Consider the following 11,493-nt stretch of genomic DNA (forward strand, 5'->3'; position numbering starts at 1 on the left):
CCGTTGTTATGTATTTCAGCATATCACTGAATGAGGAATCAACCTGACTTTCCCTACTCCAGGCTCCAAGTTTGGAGCCAGCTATAGCTGCCAGTTACCTGATACCGTCTGGATAAGACATATGAGTAAGAGGAAGAGAAGGTACAGGAGCCTCATGATGGAAGAGGAGCTTTCTGGATTCCAAGTTGACCCGGCAGTGTCTGATGGCACACCTGAATCGGGCAGGCGATCTGGGAAAGAGTTTGAAAAACAGAGAGAAAAGACTTGTATTCTGACTGGTGGTGGTACTGTGCTCAGTCTGGTTCGACTCTTTGCAATGCTGTGGAATGTAGCCCACTAGGTTCCTCTGTTTATGGAATCTTCCAGGCAAGAGTACTGTAGTGGGTTGCCATTTCCTACTCCAGGGGATCTTGCTGATCTAGGGATCAGATCTGAGTCTCTTGTGTTTCCTTACCACTGCGCCACCTGGGAAGCCCTACTAGAGGTATTCAGTTATGGCCTGGGAGTAATTTGAGGGTGTTTCATCTATGGACACAAGGTCACAGACCCAAGTGTTTGCCTTTTTTGTAAAGGAAGAAGTTTGCAGGAAGTCAGGGTTTCCACATTGATGCTCACTTCTGCTTATGGCTCTGAGGTTTGGGGCTGTTTTTTTTGAGAAAAATAATTTAAAATTGAATTCTGTTAACAAATTATTCATCTATTTATTCAGCTTTATTGCATATCTCTGCATCTATCTCTTTGTCCTTTCAGAATAAATACTGCCCCCACTCCACACACACACCTTTTCCAATTAAAAAGCAAAAAGAATTTTGAAAACAGAAATGATCTTCTCTCCTTTTGCACTCTCAACATATTTATTGCTACCATTTCCAGAGAGACTGATCCATCCTAAGCAAGCTTACCATGCCATCTCTTGCATAGACCACAACCAGGTGAGGCTTTACAGGCTAGAGTATTTGTTAATACAGGTATTATATCAACATATTCTTAAGTTAAAAGCATAGAAGGGTACTAGCTGTGGGGCTTCCCAGGTGGTCCTAGTGCTAAAGAGCCCACCTGCCAATGCAGGAGATGCAGTTTTGATCTCTGGGTCAGGAAGATCCCCTGGATGTCAAACAACTCACTCCACCATTCTTGCCTGGGAAATCCCATGGCCAGAGTGGCCTGATGGGCTGTAGTCCATGGGGTTGGAAGGAGTTGGACATGACTGAAGTGACTTAGCACACATGCATACCAGGTAAATAACTGAAAAATTTCTCCATCTCTTCCTTCTCTCCACTCAGTTTTGCTTTACAGTGTTCATATCTCTCTTTTTCTTTATATGTAAATTTCTAAAGCAACAAGTCCTGTTTTATTATCTCACATTCTCAGTACCTAGAACAGTGCCTGGCATAGAGCAGGTAGTCAGTCAAACGTTTGTATGAACAGGTCCTAGTATGGAAAAGTCAACCTGTGGGTGAATGAATAAATAGATGAATGGAGGGAATCAGGGAGGGAAGGAGGGAAGGAGAAAAGGAAGGAAGGCTAGGGCCTGATCCTTAGGGTTTTGAGGATCTGGAGAGAGCCCATTAAGTTGCTTTATCGTTCCCGAGCACAAGCACCCACTCACCCATTCCAAACATAACAGGTCAAAGCAGGTCATAATACGTCATGGTCTCTAGCCTTCACTCACCCACCTCTCTTCCATCTTACGTGAACTATATGTTCTGACGTTTTTCTCTCTGTCCTGAGGCAACTTAGCAATAAAATGTTTTCACTTTTAGTCTTTTGATCTGCATTTGAATCTTTCACTAAGTGGAGATCTATTTTACTTTAGTGACATCAACCTAAAAATAGAGTGTTTGTAGCAAGCTGTTTAAATAAGCCTTACTTAATTCTACAGAATATCTGTGAGGGTTTTACTTCCTTGGCCCCAGCAACAGTACTTTTATAATAATAGAAAAGAAAGTATAGGCTAAAGGCAATTGGCCACATTCCTCTCTTGTACTTTTATACTCAAAGTGATCCTTTACACTGACTCCCTAAATGTTACTACGCATCTATTCCCACCCCTTCTTCAACCACAGATGTCTCTCTCGCTCCTGAAAACCTACCTTGCAGTTGTCTCCTCTGCCCTTCTCAGGTGGACTGCGACCCATCCACTCAGCCAGAGACACCTGAGAGCCCCTGTCCATGGCTACACAATTAGGGGCCAGGTCAACAAAGAGCAGGGGAAGGGGTGAGTGAGGTCACACAGGATGCCTTGTGATCCCCATTGGCAGGAGTCATCCTGGGGGAGGAGGGGGGACCAGACAGACTTGATGGTACCAATACCCCTGAGAATGATGAGAGGAAGTGGGGGCTGCAGACACTCCTTCCAAAGAGTTTTGCTGAAGAACTAAGTGCAAAGAAGACCGAGCTGATGGTACTATCATGTCAAAGAAGAGCTGTTTCGTTGTTTTAGGTTTGTTTTTTTTTAAAAACACTGGCTTTTTGGGGTGTTTTTTATTTGTCTGTTTTATAACTTTTGGCCTCTCCTTTAGCATGTGGAATCTTAATTCCCCAACCAGGGATGGAATCCAGCCACCTACATTGGCAGCATGAAGTCTTTAACCACTGGACTGCCGGGTAAATCCCTGCTTTTAGTTTTTATAGATTCAGTGCTACTGCTGCCAAGTCGCTTCAGTCATGTCCGATTCTATGCGACCCCATAGACGGCAGCCCACCAGGCTCCCTCGTCCCTGGAATTCTCCATGCAAGAACACTGGAGTGGGTTGCCATTTCCTTCTCCAATGCATGAAAGTGAAAAGTGAAAGTGAAGTCGCTCAGTCATGTCTGACTCCCAGCTACCCTATTGACTGTAGCCTACCAGGCTCCTCCGTCCATGGGGTTTTCCAGGCAAGAGTACTGGAGTAGGTTGCCATTGCCTTCTCCATAGACTGAGTAGATGGTGGCAAGAGGTAGAGCTGATTTGGGCCTCACTCACAAGTAAGCAAGAGAAATGAGACCCAAGACCCAAGTGGAAAGGTTGGCCTAACACCAGAGTGGGAACCTGTTTGGTTCATAAGTTACATGGAAAAGCCACCCTCTTCTTGGTGCTGAAATTAGAAGAGCATTCCTCTCACACAAGAGTCCAACACGACACTCAGAAATGTTAGGGCAATAAAGCATCAGCAGATACATTTAGAATAAAACTTAAAAAGTTAAGCAAAAATTAAAAATTGAAATCCCAATAAAAAATATGATAAAAGTTTAATTGAGGTACCACCAAACCACACTCAATATCAGATAAACTTTCCATGATAAAAAAATTAAAAATAAAGGATAAAAGGGATATAAAATATATGAGGTGTAAGACTGAGTCCAAAATACAACCTTGGAGATAAAAAGGAGTTGGCAGATGCACCATGAGCATTTCTGCGAAAAAAGAAATATAAAGCTGAATAAAATGTTATCATTTTTTTCCTCCATTAAACACACACAGGTTTGTCTCTCTTGAGCTGCTAATTTTAAGCTCAAGGCATGATTTTAAGCTCCTGCTGTATTGATTTCCTGTTGCAGCTGTAGCAAATTGCCACAAGCTACATGGCTTAAAGGAACACATACTTGTTATTGTGGTTCTGAGGGTCCAAAGTCCCAAATGGGTCTCATTGGCTTCAAATCACGGTGTCAGCAGGATGCCATTCCTTCTGGAGGCTTCCTTCCTTCTCACGCTTAGAAGCTGCCTGCGCTCCTTGACTTATGGCCTCTCCACATCAGTGTGAGCCAGAGCTGGTTTAGCCTCTCAGCACGCATCTCTCTGGCACTGGTCTGCAACCCTCCACCAAGTCTAAAGCTCCTTGTAATGAGACGACATTGGGCACAGCCAGATACTCCACATCATTTCCCTATCTTAAGGCTGAATGATTAGGTATCTTAATTCCACCTGTGCTGTAATTCTCACTTGTCATGTGTCTGCCCTTTCAGGCTACTGAAACAGAAACACCATAGGCCAGGTGGCTCTTGTTTTACGCTTTGTTTTTTAACTGAAGGATGATTGCTTTACAGAATTTTGTGGTTTTCTGTCATAGAAAAACAGAATCATCAATGGGTTCACCCATGTCCCCTCCCTCCCGAAACTTCATCCCACCCTTCTAGCTGGTCGCAGAGCTCCTGTTTGAGTTTCCTGAGTCACACAGCAAATTTCTGCCGGCTATCTATTTTACATGTGGTATTGTAATAGGTGGCTTACTAACAACAGACCTTTACTTCTCAGTTTTGGAGGCTGGGAGTTCCACGATCAAGACAGAGCAGGTGGCTGGTGGATGGCGGTCTTCTCCCTGTGTCCTCAGAGGGCACAAGGGGTGAGCCATCTCTCTGGGGTCTCTTTCATAAAGGCCCTCATTCCACACAGGAGGGTCCCACCCTCATGACCAAAGCACCTCCCAAAGGCCCTGTCTCCTAACAACATCCCCTTGGTGACCTCAGCTTGCACCAAGGGAAGAGTCAGTACAAATACCAGAGAGCTGCTCACACGTACAGCAAGCACCAGCAAGGCTCTTGGTTTGACTAGCAAACCCTCTGAAGAAACTGCAAGCAGGCTGAGGTCAGAATGCTCGCCCCGCCCGCTGCGGTCTCTGTGTCCTGTGCTGTGTTGTCTTCACTGCATTGTGCTTTCCACAGGACTTGTGGACGTTCCATAGGACTTGTTTGTCCATAGCATCTAGTTGCATCATACCATGTACACACAGAGAGACATGCTTTGTCCATGTCAACTCTGTCATTCAGTTGATGACAATTTGTGAAGCAATGTCTCGTCTCAATGCCCAGCACTTACAGGAATAGGACAATCCATGCCTATAGAGATCTTACAGCCCAAAAGGGAATCAGAAGTGTATCCATGTGCACACAAGGCAGGAGTAAGAAGCACAAACCAAATGGAAGTGAGGGCTGCAGGGGACAGAGGAGGGGGGTTTCCTCCTGGAGCGAGGGGGGGGCTTTCCTATGGGACTGGTGTGCTGGTGATTCTGGACCCCTGGGGTGCATGTTTGAGGGGAGATGCAGGGCAGGACAGGGTGCCCGGGGCTGGGAAGCAGGAAGGACAGTAGACAGAGGGGCTGGGGAAGGCTAGACCCCCGAGGAACAGAGGGTCACACCCCTGGGAGCACAGAGCACCCCACCAGGATTCCCCGATGGTTCACGTGGGGAGCTCAGAGAGCATCCTCAGGGCTTTCAGAATTCACCTGGGATCAGACACCACACAACAACCTCAGTGACCAGTGGGCAAGATTCTTTAACTTTGAACAAAATTTATTCTGGTTTAAATTTTAAACTCTCTGTCCAAGGGCACAGTTTCTGACTCCGCATCAGTCCTGGCCACGTCTTCGCCTTCTTTTACTTCCTCCTGCAGCATTTTACTTGGGCTCCGAGACAGGTGCCAATCTGTCTCATGCTTCCAGGGCACCTGATCGGCACACAGACGCCTTTATTCCTACGGCAGCTTTGAGAATTTCTTACTCCTTGAGTAAATCCTAAAAAGAGAAGGAAGAGGGAAAAACGTGTCAGCAGGAAAGTGGCATCTCAAGAAGGCCAGCTGTGTCCCCTCTGAGCGAGGCCCTGGGGCTTTCTGTGCTGAGATGCGGACACAGCCTCGTGACAAAAAGATGTGAGTCCAGGACCCCATGGACCAGCTTCCAGACAGACGCTGACCCTGCCCAGGCTCTGGTGGACCCTCCCGTTTCCAGAACCAGAGGCTGAGGGACTGGGGCATGAGGACCCCGGTTGTGTGCGGGGTCAGCTCCACCACGAGGGCAAAGACCGGGAAGCTCTGCTACATCCACCTTCCTGCCAGGAGTCAGAAGTGGCCCACAGGGGTCTATTTTCACAGTTGTTTTCCAACTCATGGAGTCAGTCAAGTAATGGAGCTGAGATAGGAGGAAAAGATGCAGCTGAAAGTGTAAGAACTGTTTAAATAGAACTTACTCTCAAAGTAACTTACAGCTGACAGTGACAATGGTTCAGAAAAAAAGTTTTGTATCATTGTCTCTGCTGACTCAGAACGGTCTCAGCGCTGGTGGGAGTCAACCCCTCTCGTCCTCCCTTTTTGGTTTCCTCCCGACCAGGGGCCTTCCCGTCTTCCTCACAGGCCTTTTTCTCTTTTGGCCAAAAGGCACATCTGGTCCCTCTCTACTTCCCCGTCCAGGGATTGAACCCGGGGCCCGAGCACTGAGAGGCCACATGCCTTACACCCCTGTCCTCTCTCCCTGCCATTGGGCTAAGAGTTGGGTTACAGGCATAAACAACACTGATCAGACAAGGCCTTTTCAACTTGATTTTGACATCTAATCAGTTGTCTCAGGTCTCAGTCTCCGCAGCCTCTCCCTCTCTCCCACCCTCCCTCCTTCCTTCCTACATATTTTCCTCCTATTTCCGGAAATATCAAGGGTAAGATGAAAATCAGACAGCCGATCCAGCACACTGCTTTGGATGTGCTGCCTCCCAGCTGTGGAGAGAGGGTCGCATCGTCAGCGACGTGTCTTGGAAGACCTTCCCCCTGAGGAGACTCAGCACTGAGCGTCCCAAGGGCAACTCCCCAAGCCCAGGCTCGGCCTGACTCTCCTCTGGACTTCTCTGGTCCCCCAGAGCCGCCACCCTTCAAATAGAAAGATTTATAAAGCGACATTCTGTGCTTCTGTCATGGGACAAAATCAAATTTCTTGCTTTTATGAAAAAGAAAAGAAGGAGAGTCACTTAACAGAGGCATATTCTGTTTCCTCCTCATGAAACCAATGAGGAGATGGGCTCAGAAGCTTTGACTCGCTAGAGTGGCTTAGAAACAACCAGGAATTTTGCAGGGCGGTTCTCAGACCCCTCTCGCTACTAAGGACTCAGCGCTGGCTTCTCAGAAGCATCAAATACGGTGGTTTAGTCTGACCACGTGTGGATGGGGTTAGCAGGACAAAAGGAGGTAGAAATTGGAGAGAGAGCCCGCAGCTCTCCCTGGGGCTCCCACGAGCTCACCTGACCCAGCAGACAGGACCAGGAAGAGGAGCGCAAGGAGCAGGTGATGGAGCCTCATGCTGGCGTCCCGAGCTCTGCAGCTGATGCTGGAGAAGAGGCTGCGTTTGCTGCTTTATAAAGGTCCCAGGTTTCGGGAGGAATTCCACGCTGGCTGTGGATTTAGTTATTAGGAACTGGTTTATTGAGCCTCTTCCCTTTGTGTCATGGGAGTGGCCTTCATAGCACAAAGCAGGGTCAGTCACTCGTATGCTAATGAGGCTGTGGAAATCCCCAGAAAAAGCTTTCCTGCTGCCCTTTTAACAAGAAGCTTCTCCCTGGCAGTCAGTTCAGCTGATGGGCAGGGGTGTGGCAAGGGGCACAGACTTGCCTGTTTCCCCTGGCAGGGGCACAGACTTCTTGCTGAACCTTCGCTTAGGGCTTTGAATCTGCCCAGTGTTTTCCTGTGCAGAAGGAAATGGCACCCCACTCCAGTACTCTTGTCTGGAAAATTCCATGGATGGAGGAGCCTGGTGGGCTACAGTTCATGGAGTTGCATAGAGTCAGACACGGCTGAGCGACTTCACTTTCTTTATATCTATAGTTCCTTTTGCAGAAGGAAATGGTAACCCACTCCAGTGTTCTTGCCTGGAGAGTCCCATGGACTGAGGAGCCTGGTGGGCTGCAGTCTACGGGGTTGCAGAGAGTTGGACATGACTAAGCATACACATACACTGTTTCCATGAAAGGCTGTTTCAGGCCCAAATAGGGACTAACTTGTTCAGAGGCAGTTTTACTCCCTGGGCAAGACTTGCTGACTCCCAGCATCTGCAGTGACAGCCACGCTCTTTCTGGCTCCGGGGGCGCTGAGGGAAGAGACCCAGTGATCGCGACCTGCTCCCCACGCCAGCTAGCCTGTTATGGGATGGCAGCAACAGTCGCTGCCAAAATCTTGGTTTCTTTGCCCACTGGATCTGAACAAAAATTGTAGAGACAGAGTTTTGGACAAATGGAAAGATGGCTTTAACCCTTAAGCCAGCAGAAGGGAGAACACAATTGGTTCTTGCCTCAAGGAGCCTGTCTCCCCTCCATCGGGAATCCAGGGGACCATACAGTCAGGGCTCACAGTCAGGGCTTGGAGATACAGCACAAAAGGTGTAGGGGTCCTGAATTCTCTCTTTTGCACTCTTTGGAAACAGTCACCAGGCCAGTGTCAGGTAGCTAGGTATTTGGGTCTGGCAATTGGTCCTGGTGGTTGGGTCCATTGTCCTTTGGGGATTTCCTGGTGACTTTCTTCCTGTAATACAAAGGGGGAAAGCAATCCACTAGGGGTGGCTTCCAAAGAGAGTGCACCATAAAGTTAAGCATCCACATGAGGTAACATAGAGCAAAGGAAGGGAAAAACAAACTACAAGGGGAGGTTTATGATGCAATAAAGTAAAGTATCAGGATGTGGCTAGAATAAGTTAAAGGATAATAGATGTAGAATGTGGCTCCTGCAGAAATGGAGGGCCATAGGTGTCAGGTGTAGTTCCCATAATAGGTTAGTCTTCTACATAGAAGAAACTTGGTTATCAATACAGACTGTACGTTAGGAACAGTTAAAGTGGAGAAAGACACAAAAGGGAAAAAAGAAAGAGGGGAAAAAAAACTTTTATTAATTCTCTGCAACACAATCACACACCAGTCTCATGAAATCTCAGTGGGACACGTGATGGGCAGAGGGGTGCTCTGTTTCCATTCATCAGAGACAGGGCGGGAGGATGACGCTGCCACTGAACGCATCTCCCCAGCCTAGTATCACGAAGCAGGCCCAACAGTGGGGACCCCTTCACTGGGTTTGGGGGGCCTCCATCACTAAGTAACATCCCTCACTTAGTAACCTCTGTCCATCTCAGTGTTGGAGAGACACTGATCTGGCTTTTCAGAAGCGCTAAATCTCAGGATGGAACTCGCCATGAAGCTCTGAGTAGAACTCCAAGCCCTTTAGAAATGTGGGTACCCGGGAGGACCCCATCCTGAAGGAGCCCCCGGAGCTTCAGTCCTGTTCAGGTCCCCCGCTGTGGCTCAGAGTCTCGCATCTGAGACTCGGCAAAGCCATGGAGGCTGCCTCAAGCAGACAGAGTCCCTGGCTGGCACCCAGGGATAGGATTTTTCTGATGGAAAATAAGTGGTCTTGATCATGATTCCTTCTGCTTTAGCTCTAAATGATATTTGAGAGAGGTAGACATCATCAACCTATATATATAATTATCTATACATTTATATATACATATATATATATATTTGTTTACTTATAGACCTTGCAGGCAAAATCTATACTACAGGGTCAATTTACATACATGCTATAATACTACACTAAGAGAGAAGTGCGACTAAATCATTGTCTACTGTGTCTCTTCATTGAAAAATGCTGCTTTTCAGGGAACTCTGCTTAATGTTATGTGACAGCTTGGACAGGAAGGGAGTTTGGGGGAGAATGGATACATGTATATGCATGGCTGAGTCTCTTTGCTGTCCACCTGAAACTATCACAACATTATTAATCAGCTATACTCCAATTCAAAGTTTTTTTAAAAAGTAATTTTTAAAAATGCTATTTTACAGGACTTCCTTGATGGTCCAGTGGGTAAGACTCTATACTCCCAAGCACAGCAGGTCAGCGAACTAGATCCCACATGCCACAACTACGATCTGCTGCAGCCTAAATAAATAAACAAAACAAAAATTGGTGTGTTTTAGTGATCTATGGTTTGCAGCACAGCAGATTTTTTTTTTCTTTTAAGGAAGCTGATGATGCAGTTTTATGTGCAAGACCAGGCATGACTTTTCATAGAAAGGCGTTTCCAAAAGGCTGGTCAGGGTGCCATGGTGAGTTTCAAGGGAGTTTCTTGCCATGGTTCCTCACCAGTGGGACACGGCCCTTGTCAGGAATTGCACAATTGCAGTGGCTTATTTTCCTTGGCAAGGTCTAAAGTGAGTGTTTTGCAGCTATGTTAATCCTGGAGATAGTGCCCAGGGGCATTCTGTCCATCAGGGAAGGGTCCTGTTGCCTCAGCAATGAGGTCACACACCCAAGACACCATGGGGTGGCTCACCAGAAACCAGAGATGAGTTCATATAGGATAGAGGGAAGGGTTAATTTTAGGTCAAGTCTACACGAATTATTAGTTTTCCCAGGTTCAAAGCCAAACAAGGCCATGTGGATCGTGGTTGCTTCATGCCTGGGCTGAGAGGTAACTCATGGTTTCATTCTTCAAAGGGAAGATAAATGCTGTGTCCCCAAACATTTAACCTGTGAGTAGGAAATTGAGGCAGGCTCTTTGTGGGAAAGCACCTCAGTTCCTCAGGCAAGAAGGGGGGTCCCAGTCCTACAGATAAGGTTTTGAAGAGCAAAGCCCTTCACATCTACGACTCCACAAACAGGTGTTCTCATCACGGAGCCCTGGGTGTTAATGGGCAGAGGCCATTGTCCCCAGTTCCCTTCTCCCATGGACGGGCAGGCACCATGGATTCTGACAGTCACGTGGGGACCTGCCCTCAAAAGGGGACCAGGGCTGGGTCTAATGCTGTGCTCCCCCACTGACACTTTTACTAGTTTCTTCTTTGAACTTGTCCCACAATTATATTTTGCAATGAGCCTTGCTCAGTAGCTGGCCACTTTTATTCAAATTATCTCTTTGAATTCCCCTAAACAAACCCACCAGGTAGGTATGACCCAAGGTTTATACAAGATGATCCCGAGGACTAGAAAGCCATGTCTGAGGCCACAGGCAAAACTGACTTAAAAAGTCGATTAAAATTGGCTGCAAATCCAACAAAAAGATGTGTCCAAGGCCGCAGTCTACTAAGTGGCAGTGATGTAACTTGGAGCAAAATCAACCTCTCTTCCAATGTTCCTGCCTGCCTCCTGCAGTCACCACAGTGTCCTGAGAGCTTTACCAGGACATTCTCCTATTAACACGAAAGCTTGAATAGTGCTGTCAAATGCCAGCTATCTGGTGCTAATGAGACGGGAATTGGGTGGGGCACAACCTTTAAAAGAATGACAGGGACGTCCCTGGTGGTCCAGTGGTTAGGAATCTGCCTTGCAGTGCAAGGGATGTGGATTCAGTCCCTGGCCTGGGAACTAGGATTCCACACCAAAGAAAGAAAGTGAAGTCGCTCAGTTGTGTCCGACTCTTTGCGACCCCATGGACCTTGGCCCCCAGCTTCCTCCATCCATGGAATTTTCCAGGCAAGAATACTGCAATGGGTTGCCTTCTCCACATGCCGTGAGGCAACTAAGCCAGTGTGCTGAGATAAATATCCTGCATACCACAACTAAGACCTGAAGTAAATATATTTTTTTAAATCCCTTTGTAACACAGCAGTTAGGTGACATACCCAGAGGCGCTGTGACAATTTCAAGGCTGACCATAAAGGTCAAAAAGTGGGTGCTGACTCAGTTCCTGTAAATCCCCACCCTTTCTGCAAAATAGCTGGAATACTCCTCCCACTCATTAGCCTATGAAATGACCCACCCCTATAAACACCGAC

General features: G+C 47.2%; 1 long non-coding RNA gene across 1 annotated transcript in view; it reads right to left on the reverse strand.

Moving 5' to 3' along the window:
- Nucleotides 1-2,131, reverse strand: part of LOC104999703 — a 4,004-nt gene extending 1,873 nt beyond the window's left edge. Inside the window, exons 1-2 of the long non-coding RNA XR_826646.1 lie at nucleotides 2,094-2,131; nucleotides 99-230 (exon numbers count right to left, since the gene is read on the reverse strand). This is a non-coding gene — a long non-coding RNA (uncharacterized LOC104999703). The remainder of the gene's footprint in view (nucleotides 1-98; nucleotides 231-2,093) is intronic.
- Between the last annotated feature and the right edge of the window lie 9,362 nt (nucleotides 2,132-11,493).

Source organism: Bison bison, unplaced genomic scaffold, assembly GCF_000754665.1.
Source record: "Bison bison bison isolate TAMUID 2011002044 unplaced genomic scaffold, Bison_UMD1.0 scf7180017864362, whole genome shotgun sequence".
NCBI classification, from domain to species: domain Eukaryota; kingdom Metazoa; phylum Chordata; class Mammalia; order Artiodactyla; family Bovidae; genus Bison; species Bison bison.